The 14,093-nt window shown below is 46.7% G+C and overlaps 2 long non-coding RNA genes across 2 annotated transcripts; both read right to left on the reverse strand.

Annotated features, from left to right (window-relative positions):
• Positions 1-2,905: 2,905 nt before the first annotated feature.
• On the reverse strand, positions 2,906-4,176 carry LOC123064671 (uncharacterized). Its single transcript, XR_006430765.1, has 3 exons — positions 3,926-4,176; positions 3,168-3,314; positions 2,906-3,058 (listed from the first exon to the last, which is right to left on the reverse strand). It is a non-coding gene; the product is annotated as an uncharacterized lncRNA (long non-coding RNA).
• Positions 4,177-5,478: 1,302 nt separating this feature from the next.
• On the reverse strand, positions 5,479-6,272 carry LOC123064672 (uncharacterized). Its single transcript, XR_006430766.1, has 4 exons — positions 6,193-6,272; positions 5,884-5,947; positions 5,675-5,751; positions 5,479-5,536 (listed from the first exon to the last, which is right to left on the reverse strand). It is a non-coding gene; the product is annotated as an uncharacterized lncRNA (long non-coding RNA).
• Positions 6,273-14,093: the final 7,821 nt, after the last annotated feature.

Raw genomic sequence — 14,093 nt, forward strand, 5'->3', positions numbered from 1 at the left:
GTTACCTAGGTAGTTTCACATGAGCACAATGTTGTTTTTATTATTAAGCTTTGCTTCGCCTAGAGTTAGGGTGGTAGGAGCTAAGATCCTACCTGGTCTAGAGCGTAGGTTGTAGGGGAAGGAGGAGGCTGGACGTGGGCGATCTCGCAATCGCCGGCGGCTGGGCGCCATGGCGTGATGAAGAAGAGGCGGCGGCGGCGCAAGAGGCGGCTAGGGTTAGGACTCCCGGGTCCCTTCGGGAAGCCGAGCAAATAATAATTGCTTCTTGCTTGATTAGATTGATACATCTCCTCTCCTTATATAGAGGGATTTACTTGATTCCTAAGCAAACGACCCTAATAACGATTAGATAATTGGGCTAAGCCCCTAATAACAATAAGATAACTTGGGCCATAACCCACTGGGCTAAGCTCCTAATATGCCGGTCATAACACTTCTCCCCGCCTGCACAAACAGCTCATCCTCGAGCTGTAAGATGGGGAAGCGCTTGTTGAACTCCTCGAGGCGATCAACCAGCGTCAAACACCTTCGCAACAGCTGGGGCGGCCAGGTCGGCGATGACGGTGTCCTCCTCAATGTAGTCTGCAGCCTCCAGGTATAAGAGTCACGGGCAGACGTGGCCGGGCGTGTAGGGCTCATCGCAGTTGAAGCACAACCCTTGGCGGCGACGCTCGAGTAGCTCGGCCGAGGTGAGACGGCGGAACGGGCGCGCCGCGGCCGCGGCGAGGGGTGCCGCGGAAGCCTGAGCAGGCCGACCCTGCGCGGGAACCTCTAGCCAGGGTCGCGGCCCAGCGGCCCGGGACGGTGGTGCCTCCTGGATGGCCCCTGCGCGGCGCTCGAACGCGCGGGCGTAGTACATGGCCGTTTGGAGATCATGGGGTCCCCGAAGCTCCACGTCCACGCGAATGTGATCCAGAAGTCCACCGACAAAGAAGTCGGCCCGCTGCTGCGCCGTTACGCCCGACGCGTGGCATGCCAGGGCCTGGAAACGATCGGCGAAGTCCTGAACCATGGAGGTGAAGGGAAGGCGGCCGAGCTCTGCCAGGCGGCTCCCGCGGATCGGTGGCCCAAAACGAAGGAGGCAGAGCTCGCGGAAGCGCTCACAAGGGGGCATGCTGCCCTCGTCCTGCTCGAGGGTGTAGTACCAGGTCTATGCCACGTCGCGGAGGTGGTAGGAGGCGAGCCAGGTACGCTCAGAGGCGAGGGTGCGCTGCCCGCGAAAGAACTGCTCGCACTAGTTGAGCCAGTTGAGGGGGTCTTCCGTGCCGTCATAAGTGGCGAAGTCCAGTTTGGCAAACCGCGGCGGTGTCTGAGTCGGAGCGTCGTGGCCGACTGGCTCGGAGGTGTGAAGCAGCGAGGAGTGGGGCGCCCTATCAGCACGACCGTGGCCCGAGAAGTGCCCCTCCGAGCCGGAGGGGTCGCCGAACTGATGAGTGTGCGCAGACGGTTCTCCCGCCGACGTGTAGACGGGTGGCGGTGATGATCCGGTCAGCCAGGCTGGTATTTGGGACGGCGACGGTGGGAAGTGCACTTGCTGGATCGGGACACCGGTCTGCGTTGGTGACCCGGGCCACGTGCTGGGCGGTGGCGGGGCCGGCAACTGCGGCTGCGGCGGCACGGACCCGGGTGGTGTGGTCGGTGCAGCGAGGGTCGGGGCCGACCACTGTGGCCAGGAAGGCACGGCAGTGGCCGTTGGTGGGCCCGACAGCTGGAGCGGCGGCTGCCCGGACCTGGGAGGCGTTGGGGGCGCGACGATCGCCGGGGCCAGCCACTGTGGCCAGTGGGGGGCGACGGCGGCCGGCGGCTGTACGGGCCGGTGGTGGTGTAGAGGCCCGATCGGAGCGGTGGTGGGCGTGTACCAGGGCAGCGCGGCCGGACCGGTTGCGGCGGCCGGCGGCAGGGGAGGCGGCTGCCCATAAGGCCCGGCAAGGTGGAGGTGGATGCCCGGGACGGCGGTGACGAGGCCATTAAAGATGTCGGTGATCTCCGCCGGGAGTAGACAGTGGCCTGCGGCGCGGGGAGGGGCGACGACTTGTCGGTGGAGGCCCCCGCGGGGGTTCAAGCGGCGCGGTGGCAAGGGCGGCGGCGCGGTGGGCAGCAGCGGGGTGGGAGGTGGAGCAGACATGATCAGACCCAAGCTTCCTGATACCAAATTGGTAGGAGCTAGGATCCTACCTGGTCTAGAGCGTAGGTTGTAGGGGAAGGAGGAGGCTGGACGTGGGCTTTCTCATGATCGCTGGCGGCTGGGCGTCGTGGCGCGATGAAGAAGAGGCGGCGGCGGCGCAAGAGGCGGCTAGGGTTAGGTCTCTCGGCTTCCTTTGGGAAGCCGAACAAATAATGATTGCTTCTTTCTTGATTGGATTGATACATCTCCTCTCCTTATATAGAGGGGTTTACTTGACTGCTAAGCAAACGGTCCTAATAACGATAAGATAATTGGGCTAAGCCCCTAATAACAATAAGATAACTTGGGCCACAACCCACTGGACTAAGCCCCTAATATGCCGGTCATAACATAGAGTCTCTTTGGATTGCAGAAATTTGAAAACGTAGCAATAGGAAAAACATAGGGTTGAGACTTCAGTACTATGGAATCCTACAACCGTTGTACAATATGTGCCTTTGGATGGTACATAGAAAAAACATAAGAATTTGGCGGATTGATAGAGAAAGGGTAGAGAGAGATAGAGTGCAAGTGCTTTGGACTTTTCAAGGGAAAATCACAATGAGGTTTGAGTTCAAAGCCAAGGCGCCAATGCTCATCACAACAAAGTTCAAGTAAACTGCAAATTTGGAGTAGAGTAAACCCTGACATTTCACTATTTTGCTCACAGTTTTGGGATCACAAATTTAGTGAATTTAGTAACTGGATATTTATTACCCCACTTTTTAGCATGTAGTTTCCTGTTTTATTTTACTTCAGAGGGCCCAACACGCGATGGGGAAAAGTAGGGACAGGGAGGAAGGTAGAAGGGCAGCATAAACATCTCGTCTTTCACGGCTGGTTATGGGCCGAGACCAAAAGGCAGTTGTTATTCAATTTGACAATGGCTCTGAACTGCACATGAACATAAGAAGTGCATACACAGATTATTTTCCTTGATAATATGGTATACAAATATTCTTGATAAATAATGTGTATTCATATCAGTAGTATAACAAACTACCTGGATGGATTGGGCCTCGACAGAACCTCCTAGAGTATTGATCCATACATGGCGCAGGTGCACCACTACTGACCAACTCGAACACCGTGCTGACAACCCACCTTGTTGATGCCCACCCACCAACACTTGGTCATCTTGCTCGAGACACTGCATAGCAAGCAACACATAAACTTGATCACACAAAGCTTCGATCAAGTTTCTTCTTGCAAAACAAAAGAGCATATTCCTAACACACACAATCAACACTATAAAAGAGCATATCAGGTTGAGCATAGGAGGACAGGGTCTGCCACACAATACTTGGATGTTCGATGTGGTGTACGACTGAAAATAACATATGTAAGCCTATGACGGAGTAATAAGAACGATAAAATACCAATGATCTTTGAGTAGCATAGTAATATGGCAAAAAAAATGGCAGTTTGTTGTATTATGATATGACAAACAATGGGATTGTGGTTATCTTAAGAGCATAAGTCACTTTTATAGAATAAGAAACCAACAATAAATATTATCTAATTAGCTGGTAGCTGGAATCATCCAAAGCACCATAACAAAATCTCAACCAGTCTATTACTAAACATCATCAACATCGATCATGCCAAACGCTAAAGCTAAGACAAAGCAATAAGCATCTTCCAAACACAACAGGGTATCTTGTTACCCAAAATAAAGAGAGAAAAGTTGGTTTTGGGGATTTATGTAATGGCACAAAAAATCCTAATCACGTTATTATTATTAATTTCTTAAATGTGAACCTTGCTGCTGTAGATTGGTGTTGCTTGGAGAAGTCGTAGTAGCGGGCCTGGAGGTCACCGGCATGCTTAGGGTGTCTCCTCTTCCTCCTTCCTTTACCTTTATTCTTGCTGCTCCATCTCCCTCTTTGCCTCCTCTTTCTCCCAGATCTCGCTAGTGGTGGCAACGGCACACGCGGTCACCCGATAGCTATAAGAGAGGTGTGCCGCAGTGGTGGCGTGAGCTCAGCTAGAGAAAGTTACGGAGGATGAGCAGCCATGGAAATGTGGAGGTTGCAATTGCTGCAACAGGCCAATAGGATAATAACCAGATTAGCTCACCCGCTCACTAAAAAGAAGAAGCGAGATATAAAAACCCAAGAACACAAACCTGCAGTACAATGGGTGAGTGGATAAGAGACAGAGATCTATAGCAGAACAATAAGCCTCTGAAGCAAAGAAGGCGGCTCAGTGATGACATCGGCAGCCTTGTCATACAACGACAAAAATGGCCTGAGCTGTTCAAAAAATTGATGAAATCAAAATGGGGGAGTAATTTCTTTAGGCAAACACTGAATCAAAATCTTAGTGGTTGGTTTACCAACAACCAGTATATGAGGGGTAAGTTTATTATTTATGGGACTTGTCCATTTAAGCCTTGATATCCCAATTACAATTTTTTGGTAACTTATATGACGCACTGTAACAATATTTAAGCACTCAAAATTAATTATTTCCTAATTGGTCACCTAAAAACCCTTTAATATACTGTGACAGGTAATGTTATAAGTCATCAAGCTCTTTATGATATTTTCTACTTCAGATTCCAAGTGGCATTAAATGAGTGCGCAAAACAGAATAAAAATAAAAAGGCTCAACGTACTTCTGACAGAACTCATCTCAGTGTTATTTTGGTATATAGCTTAAGCCCTGGATCAACTAAGCTAGGATGCAATCTAGGAAGCTTCTAAATTTACAGTAGTAGTTTGAAGCAAATTCAACATCTTCATCTCTTGGGTTGTTCATAGCCAAACAAAAATAAATACAGGGAAGTATAAGGTTCAGAAAAACATAAAAAACGAATATATGTAACATAACTGAAATATTGGACCATGTAATCATTTTATAAAAAAACAACTGAGCTTGGTACCCAAACCACCATCATAAATTGTTTAAGTGAATAAAGGGGATAAGTTTCATGGTAACATTTCAAGCTAAAAGATGAGCTATTTTGTAGAAGCAACCACGAGTCGAACGATTCATAGGAAAAAAAAGACTAATAACAGAAGCTAAGGAAAAACTGACCTGTAGATCATCGGCAGTCGGTACGACAACGTCCTTGATGGGACCATCTGGTACGTGTGGGCGGAAGCTTGCACTCTCCTAGCCAGTACGTCACCAGGTAAGGCAAGCCTTATCTTGTCCGGCTCCAGCGGCAACCTGCAAGCCAAGAAGAATACTCTTTGAAAGAACTCAAAAAACCAATGGTCAGGCAAGATTACCATTTAGAAACCATTGAGAGATTACCCAAAGCCCAAAAGTGTTACTCTGTATAGAACTCTAATTAGATCATGTGAATTTGGAGCAAGATCTTGACACCAATAGTCTCAAACTACCAAGCACGGATATATTTCCCTGCAAATCACACATAGATATTTATTGATGAGAGATATATTGCATATGCATGTTAGATAACTAAGATGCAATTTAATGTACACACAAGTCAACAGTGACTGCAGCTAAAGCACAGAAAAATATATGACATAGTCTTACGAGTAGGCATTGAAGCATGAATTTTACATAGAGTAATCTTTACTTCAGCCCGCTTGAATTTTCATAGCACCATGTAGCTACAGATAATTGCACACACAAAAATGAGATCCAGGGATTAAATTGAAAAAAATGGGAGCGAGAGAGAGATCAGCAGGCAGTAAATAAGTAAGAACAGTAGCCCTCTGTTCTAGCCAAATTAGAGAGCTCACTGATGCATGGTGCTGCACTTTTACAAACAGTACCCAGATTTGATAAGCTTGCAGACTACACTTTCTGCAAAAAAATGAAGGGATCAATCTTATTATTATTGCTTCTACATAATACAGTAATACACAAAACTACATGAAAGTTAAACTGGTGCAATAAAAAACTCTGAGCTCGGAACTTAAGCCCTGGATCAACTAATCTAGCATGGTAGCTTATTCTTCTTAATGAAAGCACATATATTTAATAACTGCTAGTTAATCACAACTCCAACTAATTTCGCAAACCAAGCCATGGATGGGAGCAAGCATCACCTTTGTAGAGAGAGTGGCACAAGGAGCTCTGCTTCTCATGCCATCTCCAACCCCGAATGCCGCCTCCAGCCCCGCAGCTGCCATAAATTTGACACAAGGAAACCATGTGATCACTAATTAAGTAATTAATATCAGGAAATGGTCGCATCAGAGATCAAAAGACAGTACATTTTCTTAGCACAAATGACTCCATTGGTAATCATCCAGTAAACAATGCTACCACCCCATGCCAGTGGAAAGGGATGGAGAAATAAGCACATTCATGCTAAAGAAAAGAAGCACGGAATCTGAATGAGACACAAGTACTATAGTAGCAACAAAGCATATCACTTGTACATCAGGGGGCTATCAAAATAGAAAGAAACGAGAGGAGAAGGGAGACCTTCCATGGTGGCGTCCATGCATCCATCGAGCCGCAGCTGCTGCCGCTGTACCCACCATGGTTTGCTCTTTCTGCTGCTGCTGTACCCACCAAGGAACCTTGATGCTGCTGTAACACATATGAATGCCCAATTTGAGATCAAATCGAAAACCTTCCATGAGAGGGGGAGAGAGAAAGATGGAACCTTGCATGGTGTGGTCATGCCGTCATGGTGGGGAAGGAGCAAAGCAGGGTCATACCATGTCGTCGTCCTGGCCGCTGGCCTCATTCCTACAGAGATGAGACCATGGTGAGAGAGGGACCGAAAGAGGGAGGAGAAATCCATGGAAGATGGAGGAAGAGGAGAGGGATCCGGTGCAGTGCCTCATTCGAACATCCATGGCGGCTCGGTCCCCATGCTAGGGTTTGGGGGCGTCTCCATCCATGGCTGTAGACGGGTTAGACCCCACTCCATGGTTGACCTCGAGGACGGTGGCGGCTCAGGTCGACGACGGCGCACCGATGCCGCCGTGGATCTGAGCGCTGCCTCACCTCGTCCCTCGATCCTCAATCTGGGCCAAGGTTTTGGTTACCGAATGAGGCATTTTTACCGAGGGGGACTGGAAAACGCGGTTACCACGGTTACCGAGAAATACCGAAAAATACCGAGAATATTTCGAACGAATTTTATAGTTGAATTTTGAATTCAAATAAGTTAATGAACGAACATTTGAACCAAAGACCTCTCAAACAGGAACTAGGTTCCGACCAACAAGCCAAAACCAACTCTCATGGTATTAATTAGATTCTATGTACTTTACTATAAATTGAGTGTTTAAATTCAAAAAATTCAAATAACTGGTATTTTTTGCTTGGTACGTGGATTTACCGAGGGGCACGGAAATACGCGGTAACCATGGTAAATCTCGAAATTTCGACCGGTAACCAAAACCTTGATCTGGGCCATTCCCTTCCCTCCCCATCCCTCCCTTGGGATACAAGGTAAGGGGCGTCGGAGAGGGTGGAGCAGCGGCACTGGAGGGAGAGGAGGCCGCCGGACTTGGGGTTGAGGCGGCACGACAGCGGGCGAGGGAGCCGATCCGGTCGCCGGAGGGACGCCGTCGGTTCCTGCGCTCCTCCCGCTCCTCCCGTCAATGGGGATGCTCTAGGTCCGTCGGTCTCTCTCCTCCCGATGACGGGAACGGCGAGCTCGTCGCTCTTCATGGCCGTGAGAGGCTAGCACAAGGGAGGGCAGGCCGTGTGGTGGAGGAGGAAGGCGGAGAGGAACGGCGGCTGCTCGTGTGCGAGAGATGCGAGGGAAAGAGAGGGAAGTGAGACGGGGCGACAGAAACCCGAGGCGTCTCGCCGATTGGGGACGAGTCCACGAAAGGGCAAGCCGTACGGGCCAACCACCGTCCACCAAGGTTTTGGTTACCGAATTAGGAAATTTTACCGATGGGGACTGGTATATGTGTTTACCACGGTTACCGAGAAATACCAAGAATATTTCGAATGAATTTTATAGTTGAATTTTGAATTCAAATAAATGAATGAACGAACATTTGAACCATAGACCTCCCAAAACACGAACTAGGTTGCTAGCAACACGTCAGAACCAACTCTCAAGGCATTAATTAGATCCTACGTACTTTACTATAAATCGAGTGTTTAAATTCAAAAAATTGAAAAAATTGGTATTTTTTGCTCTGTATGGGGATTTACCGAGGGCCATGGAAATACGCGGTAATCATGGGAAATCTTGAAATTTCGACCGGTAACCAAAACCTTACGTCCACCACGTACACGGCCTCGACACGAAATGACCGTTTTACCCTCGGCGGGGGCACGGTATTACCCGCGGTGGCACTGGATATTTACCCGCCGGTGCGCGCGCCGGGACGCACAGGCCACACTCACAACCATAGTCGCTGACAAGCGGGGTCCACACGCGATCGACCCCACACGTCAGCGAGTTCCGATCGAAGCCACAGAGTGAGTGAGGCCGGGAAAAAGGGTAACTATTCATTGCTACAGCGCCTTTTTTGATCCGGCGGCCCAGATCGTCCAGAGTCTTGATCCGACGGCTAGATTCGCATCAGTAAAACTTATCAGACGGCCAGAATCGCCTGATCTCTGAGAGCGCTTGGGAGTGACTCGATCCCTTATTTCTCGATAATAGTCTTGAGCAGGCACCCCTGTAGCTTCAGCGCGCGAACGAGTATTCTCTGAGCTAACTTCTTTATATTCGGCTTAGCATCCACAAACACACAAAAAGTCAAAAGGAATCTTAGCTTCATAACCATAGCAGCCCACGCACTATTGCGACGCTTCTCCTTCGCCATAATATACCGGTGCAGTAGATAAATCTCACATGATCGGGATTTGCCCATGGAAATCAAACTTTTTTATGGAAACTTTAGTTGACGTGGTGATGGAAAATTTAGCCGACAAGGATGGCAATTTCATGGCAAAAGACAAATTGCGGATGGAATTGCCATGCTTACCAACTAAACTTTCCATCCTCGGTTATATAAAATTTCACAGAAAATGTCCGATTTTCCATGGTCAAATCCCGAAGGTTGGGGACTTATCGTCGTCCATAACTTAATGCAGCTTTTGGGTCCTTCCAGGCCCTTCTCATGTTAAAAAAAAAGTATGTGCCTTTGAACCGGGCGCCTTGGCTGCAAACTAAACCACTGCGACTTCATAACGTTGTATACAAAACATGTGCTATATAATGTTGAACCAACAAAACCACACATGAGCACAACAATAGAGAAATACATTTTCTTTCAATGTTGATTTGACAGGCTTTTGCAAAAGTGCATGCCTGGGCAACAGGGGAAAATACTGAAGAGCAAGAGAACGAAGGCATGATTTGCCGTTAGAAAAGATGTTGTCAACCCTAAGCCCCTAAGGAGACAAGAAGATTGAAAAAACCTGACGGCTCGTGCTTTGGCTAGCTCTTGTTGTTCGGATTTTTCGGATTTTAGTCATGTGTGGCTCGTCTCCGGTGCGCAAATCTATTGTAATAATCGGGTATCCGTATCCAACACGACAAATAGAGAAGGTAGGTCTTGATCGGAAAAGGGGGACAAGATCTCCTCGTTCTTGTCTGTGCTCATATGGATTCCCCTCATTTTCTGGTACCTCCTTTTCCTACATATACGATTGATGTACATATAGTTAAACAATCTCATATGGTCCTGGTTGCACAAGCAGTAGGTGGAATGGTTGTAGACTAGCCCTCATGTATCCTTTCTATTTTTGTTGCTAACTCAGCTAAATTTTGGATATATGAGTGTGGACTATATATAGCCACACGCCCACAAGTACGTCATAAGAGCTAGCTCCAATTACTATAGTTACAAGCTCGGCATGTACTTGGTAGGTGTCAATATATCTTATTAATTAAATTACAGTTCACACCATGTATAATTTTTAAAAGTCCGGTTCCATATATTTTGAATTAAGTCTACTGAAGATCACAACAAATGACATGTGTTGATTTTACAATGCTGCCAGGTTCAAATTGTTGACGCTTGTTACCAATGTAGGCATAAAACCAGAATATAACCATATTGGTTATGGTTCACTGTCTAAGCATCCCCTCTATGAATACCCAGCTGCAGAAAAACGAGCAGTTTTAGGCAGCGAAGGAATACACAAAATCGAATTTATACCTTGACATCAATTTTCAATTGGTATATTAATAATATTTACAAGGTAGATTTAATTAAGTGAAACTTAAGAAATAATGGCATGGGGCAGCCTCCTAACAAGCATTTGTTAGGTTGATCTCCTCCTGATCGAACCCAACGGTTCGACGGGCCCTTGACTAGCGCCCTTATCGAGGACGCCCAACCGAACTTTGGTTGGTGGGCCCCAGTCGCCGCGCTACATAAAGTGGTGGTGGTGGGGGGGGCACATTGTACGAGGTTCACAGTGCGCCGTAGCCTCCCACCGACGTCCCTACCAATCTAGGGTCAGCGTAGGCCGACGTGAAGCACAACCGATGTCGCTGCCATGCACACACATGCCCACACCGTCACCCCTCCACCATGGTCACCAGCTCGAGCTCATCGAGCCAAGGAGAAGGTAGCCTACCGTCAATCTCTAACCTACCCGATCCATAGGATCCATCAATGGTATTACGGCCAGAGTTGGTTTAGATTTTCAGTACAACAGAAATCAAAGAATATTTTCCCCTCCCGAAGAACCCTAATCACAGGGCAAAGAACCTCACCGGCAAAGTGCGCCTTCATTGAGGCCGCTCCGTTCCTTTTGATCTCGACACGCATCGGCAAGCCGAGGCATCGGGAAGAAGAAGATACCCCGAAAGGGGCAAAGGGCACCGCCGCTGTGCCGCTTGACAGCAGCGCGCTCTCCGTTGGGAGCTCGCGCATGCCAGCAAGGGGTACATGGGGCCGGCGCCGCATCGGTAAGCCGCTGTCGGGTGCATAGGGGAGCAGAGGAGGGCTCTTCTCGCGTCTCTCTCTCGCAGGGGTGGTGGTGGATGGAGAAAGAAAGGAAGGGGAAAAAAAGGAGACTCGCGCGGCGCGGTGGCATTCGACGTCGTCGCCGGTGGCCGGGGCGAAGCCCCTTTCTTCGCCGTCAGAGGGACAGAGAGGAGCAACGAGGTGGACAGAAAATAAATGGGTTAGGGTTTTGGGAGGATCGACCGGGGGGCTAGTTTTGATACAGAGAAACCTGCGGTGGACCGTCCAATCAAAACCAACAGCCACGATCAAAACCCTAACCGGCACAGTGGGTTGCTGGGCCGAAAGAGAAGGAGAGCCCTGCAGTGGCGGCGCGCGCGCAGGCGCAGGCGCCGGGCTGAGCTGCCGTTTTCCTTTATATTTTCTTTTCTGTCCAGATTTTTTGGGCAAATTTCGCACGTTTTTTTATTCAAAATTATCCAAAGAAAATTTTGTTTTAGAAAATAGAAAATAAAAAGAAATGCCTTGGGAAAGTATAAAGTTCATGAATTTTTATTCATGTTTTTCCGGTGCAAATAAATAAAAGTGCTCTTTTTGAAAAGATGAATAGAACTAAAGTGAGAGTTAATTTTTAAGAGCATGTTAAAGTGATTATTGAAAGAGATTATGATTCTGTTATTTTATGACCAAGTTGTTAATAACATGATCATGTTTTGTTATAGTTATAAAAGGTGCATTTGTTTCTACTTTTGCCCAACGGTGATATAGATTTAATTGCATAAATAATTGCATGTTTAATTTTGACCAATGTTGGATTAATGCATGCAATTTTTGTTATGATCTCACTTCATTGTGGTTTCAGGAAGGGGTACCACTTGATGAGTTGCCTCAAGGATGTTCCATCCCTCAGAGGCGATAACTACACTGAATGGAGAAAGAATCTTGACTTGGCTTTTCTTTGTGCTGAGGTGGACTGGATTGTGGACACCCCATAACTGGTCAAACGAACAGAGCCAGTCAGAGGTGCAAAATATGATGATGCTGCTTAGGAGAAAAAGAAAAGGAGAATGCTTAGGAGAAAAAGAAAAGGGACCATTCTCCAGTGGAGATGTCATATTCCATCGACAACCAAAAGTGGATCAACGCCAATAAAAAGTGCATGTTTTTCATAAAGAACACAATTGAGAACGCTATTGTGGGCTCAGTTGCAAAGTGTACTTCTATAGGGGAGTTTCTCGAAAAGATAAAGATCTAGTTCATTGGTTCTTCAAAGATATATGCTACCCAGTTGCTAAAGCAGCTGGTGACAGAAAAGTACACAGGCGGTGAATATGGCATAAGAGAGCACATCCTCAGGATGAGCAACATGGAAACTAAGTTTAAACCCATGGATTCGGATTTGGAGCTCAAACCTGCACTCCTTGTTCATCTGGTTTTGGCTTCACTGCCAAAAGAGTTTGACACTTTTGTTGTCAACTACAACATGTCGCCTGAAAAATTGGACATTGAAAAGACTATAGGCATGTGTGTGCAAGAAGAGGAAAGACTTAGAACCTCACATGGTGGTTCTCTGAACTATGTGAAGGATAATAAGAAAAAGAATTACAATCAAAGTAGCAAAGGTTCCCCTTCAAAGCAACAAGGAAAATCTCCCACAGAATAGCAGCATCAGCAAAAGTCTTTTCAAGTGGACAAAGATACATGTATCCATTGTAAGCAGACTGAGCACTACAAGAAAGATTGCCCTGATTGGCTAAAGTCAATAATGGCAAAGAGAGGTAACAACATTGTTTCCTTTGTAAATGGATCCTTGTATACATAGTTTTTGAAATCTACTTGGTGGATTGACTCAGGTGCAACTGTTCATGTTGCAAATTCATTACAGGGATTTCGTTCGACGCGGACTATGCAAAGAAGTGACAGATGCATTGAAGTTGCAAATGGAGTTCAACCAGAAGTTGAACCTGTCGGTGACATCTCCCTGGAGGTAGCTGATGGATTCAAGCTTCTACTTACAGATGTTTCATATGTTCCTTCATTACACAGAAACTTGATTAGTGTTTCATGTTTGGATAAAGATCATTATGAATGCCATTTTGGACATGTCAAGTGTGCCATATGGTTTAATAATACTCATGTGGGTGTTGCTTTCCTGTACAATGATCTTTATTTATTATCACTACGTGAAAAAGTGTATTCTATGTGTAATGTGAATGAACATGTTTCCGTGTCAGTTAAAGAACAAAAGAAAAGAAAGAGAACTCATGACTCATCGAAATTAAGGCACTATCGCTTGGGCCATATTTTGAAGGGGAGAATAGACACACTAGTTAAAAATGAATTTCTTCCTCCATTAGAGTTCTCAGACTTAGAACAATGCATAGATTGCATTAAAGGAAAGTATATAAAACAAATAAAAAAGGGTGCAAACCGTAGCACAAGAACACTAGAAATCATTCACACTGATATTTGTGGACCATTTCCTGTGAAAAGTGTGGATTGCTATCACTCGTTCATAACATTCACACATGATTACTCCCGATATTGTTATATTTATCCAATCAAAGAAAGATCTGAAGCGTTGGATAAATTTAAGATATTCGAAGCTAAAGTAGAAAATCAGCATGATAGAAGAATAAAGATAGTAGGATCTGACCAGGGGGAGGGGGGAGTACTACGGTCGGCACACTCCATATGGCCAAGTCCCTGGACCCTTTGCAAGCTTCTTACAGGAGACTGGCATAGTAGCCCAGTATTCAATGCCAGACGAGCCTCAGCAAAATGGAGTAGCTGAAATGTGTAACTCTACACTTATGGATATGGTGCAGCATGATGAGTTACTCCACCTTTCCATTGGGATTATGGATGGAGGCGCTTAAAACCGCCTTTCACATTCTCAATACAGTACCAAGCAAGTCGGTGCCCAAAACACCGTACGGGTTGTGGATGGAAAGAGTGCCCTCCTAGTTGAGGCCAAAGTGTTTAATCCAAATATTGCAAAGTTAGATCCCAAAATATTCAGTTGCCACTTCATTGGCTATCCTGATAGATCAAAATGTTTTTGTTTCTACTGTTCAGATAGATACACAAAGTTTGTAGAA

This window comes from Triticum aestivum, chromosome 3B, assembly GCF_018294505.1.
Source record: "Triticum aestivum cultivar Chinese Spring chromosome 3B, IWGSC CS RefSeq v2.1, whole genome shotgun sequence".
In the NCBI taxonomy this organism is placed as follows: Eukaryota; Viridiplantae; Streptophyta; class Magnoliopsida; order Poales; family Poaceae; genus Triticum; species Triticum aestivum.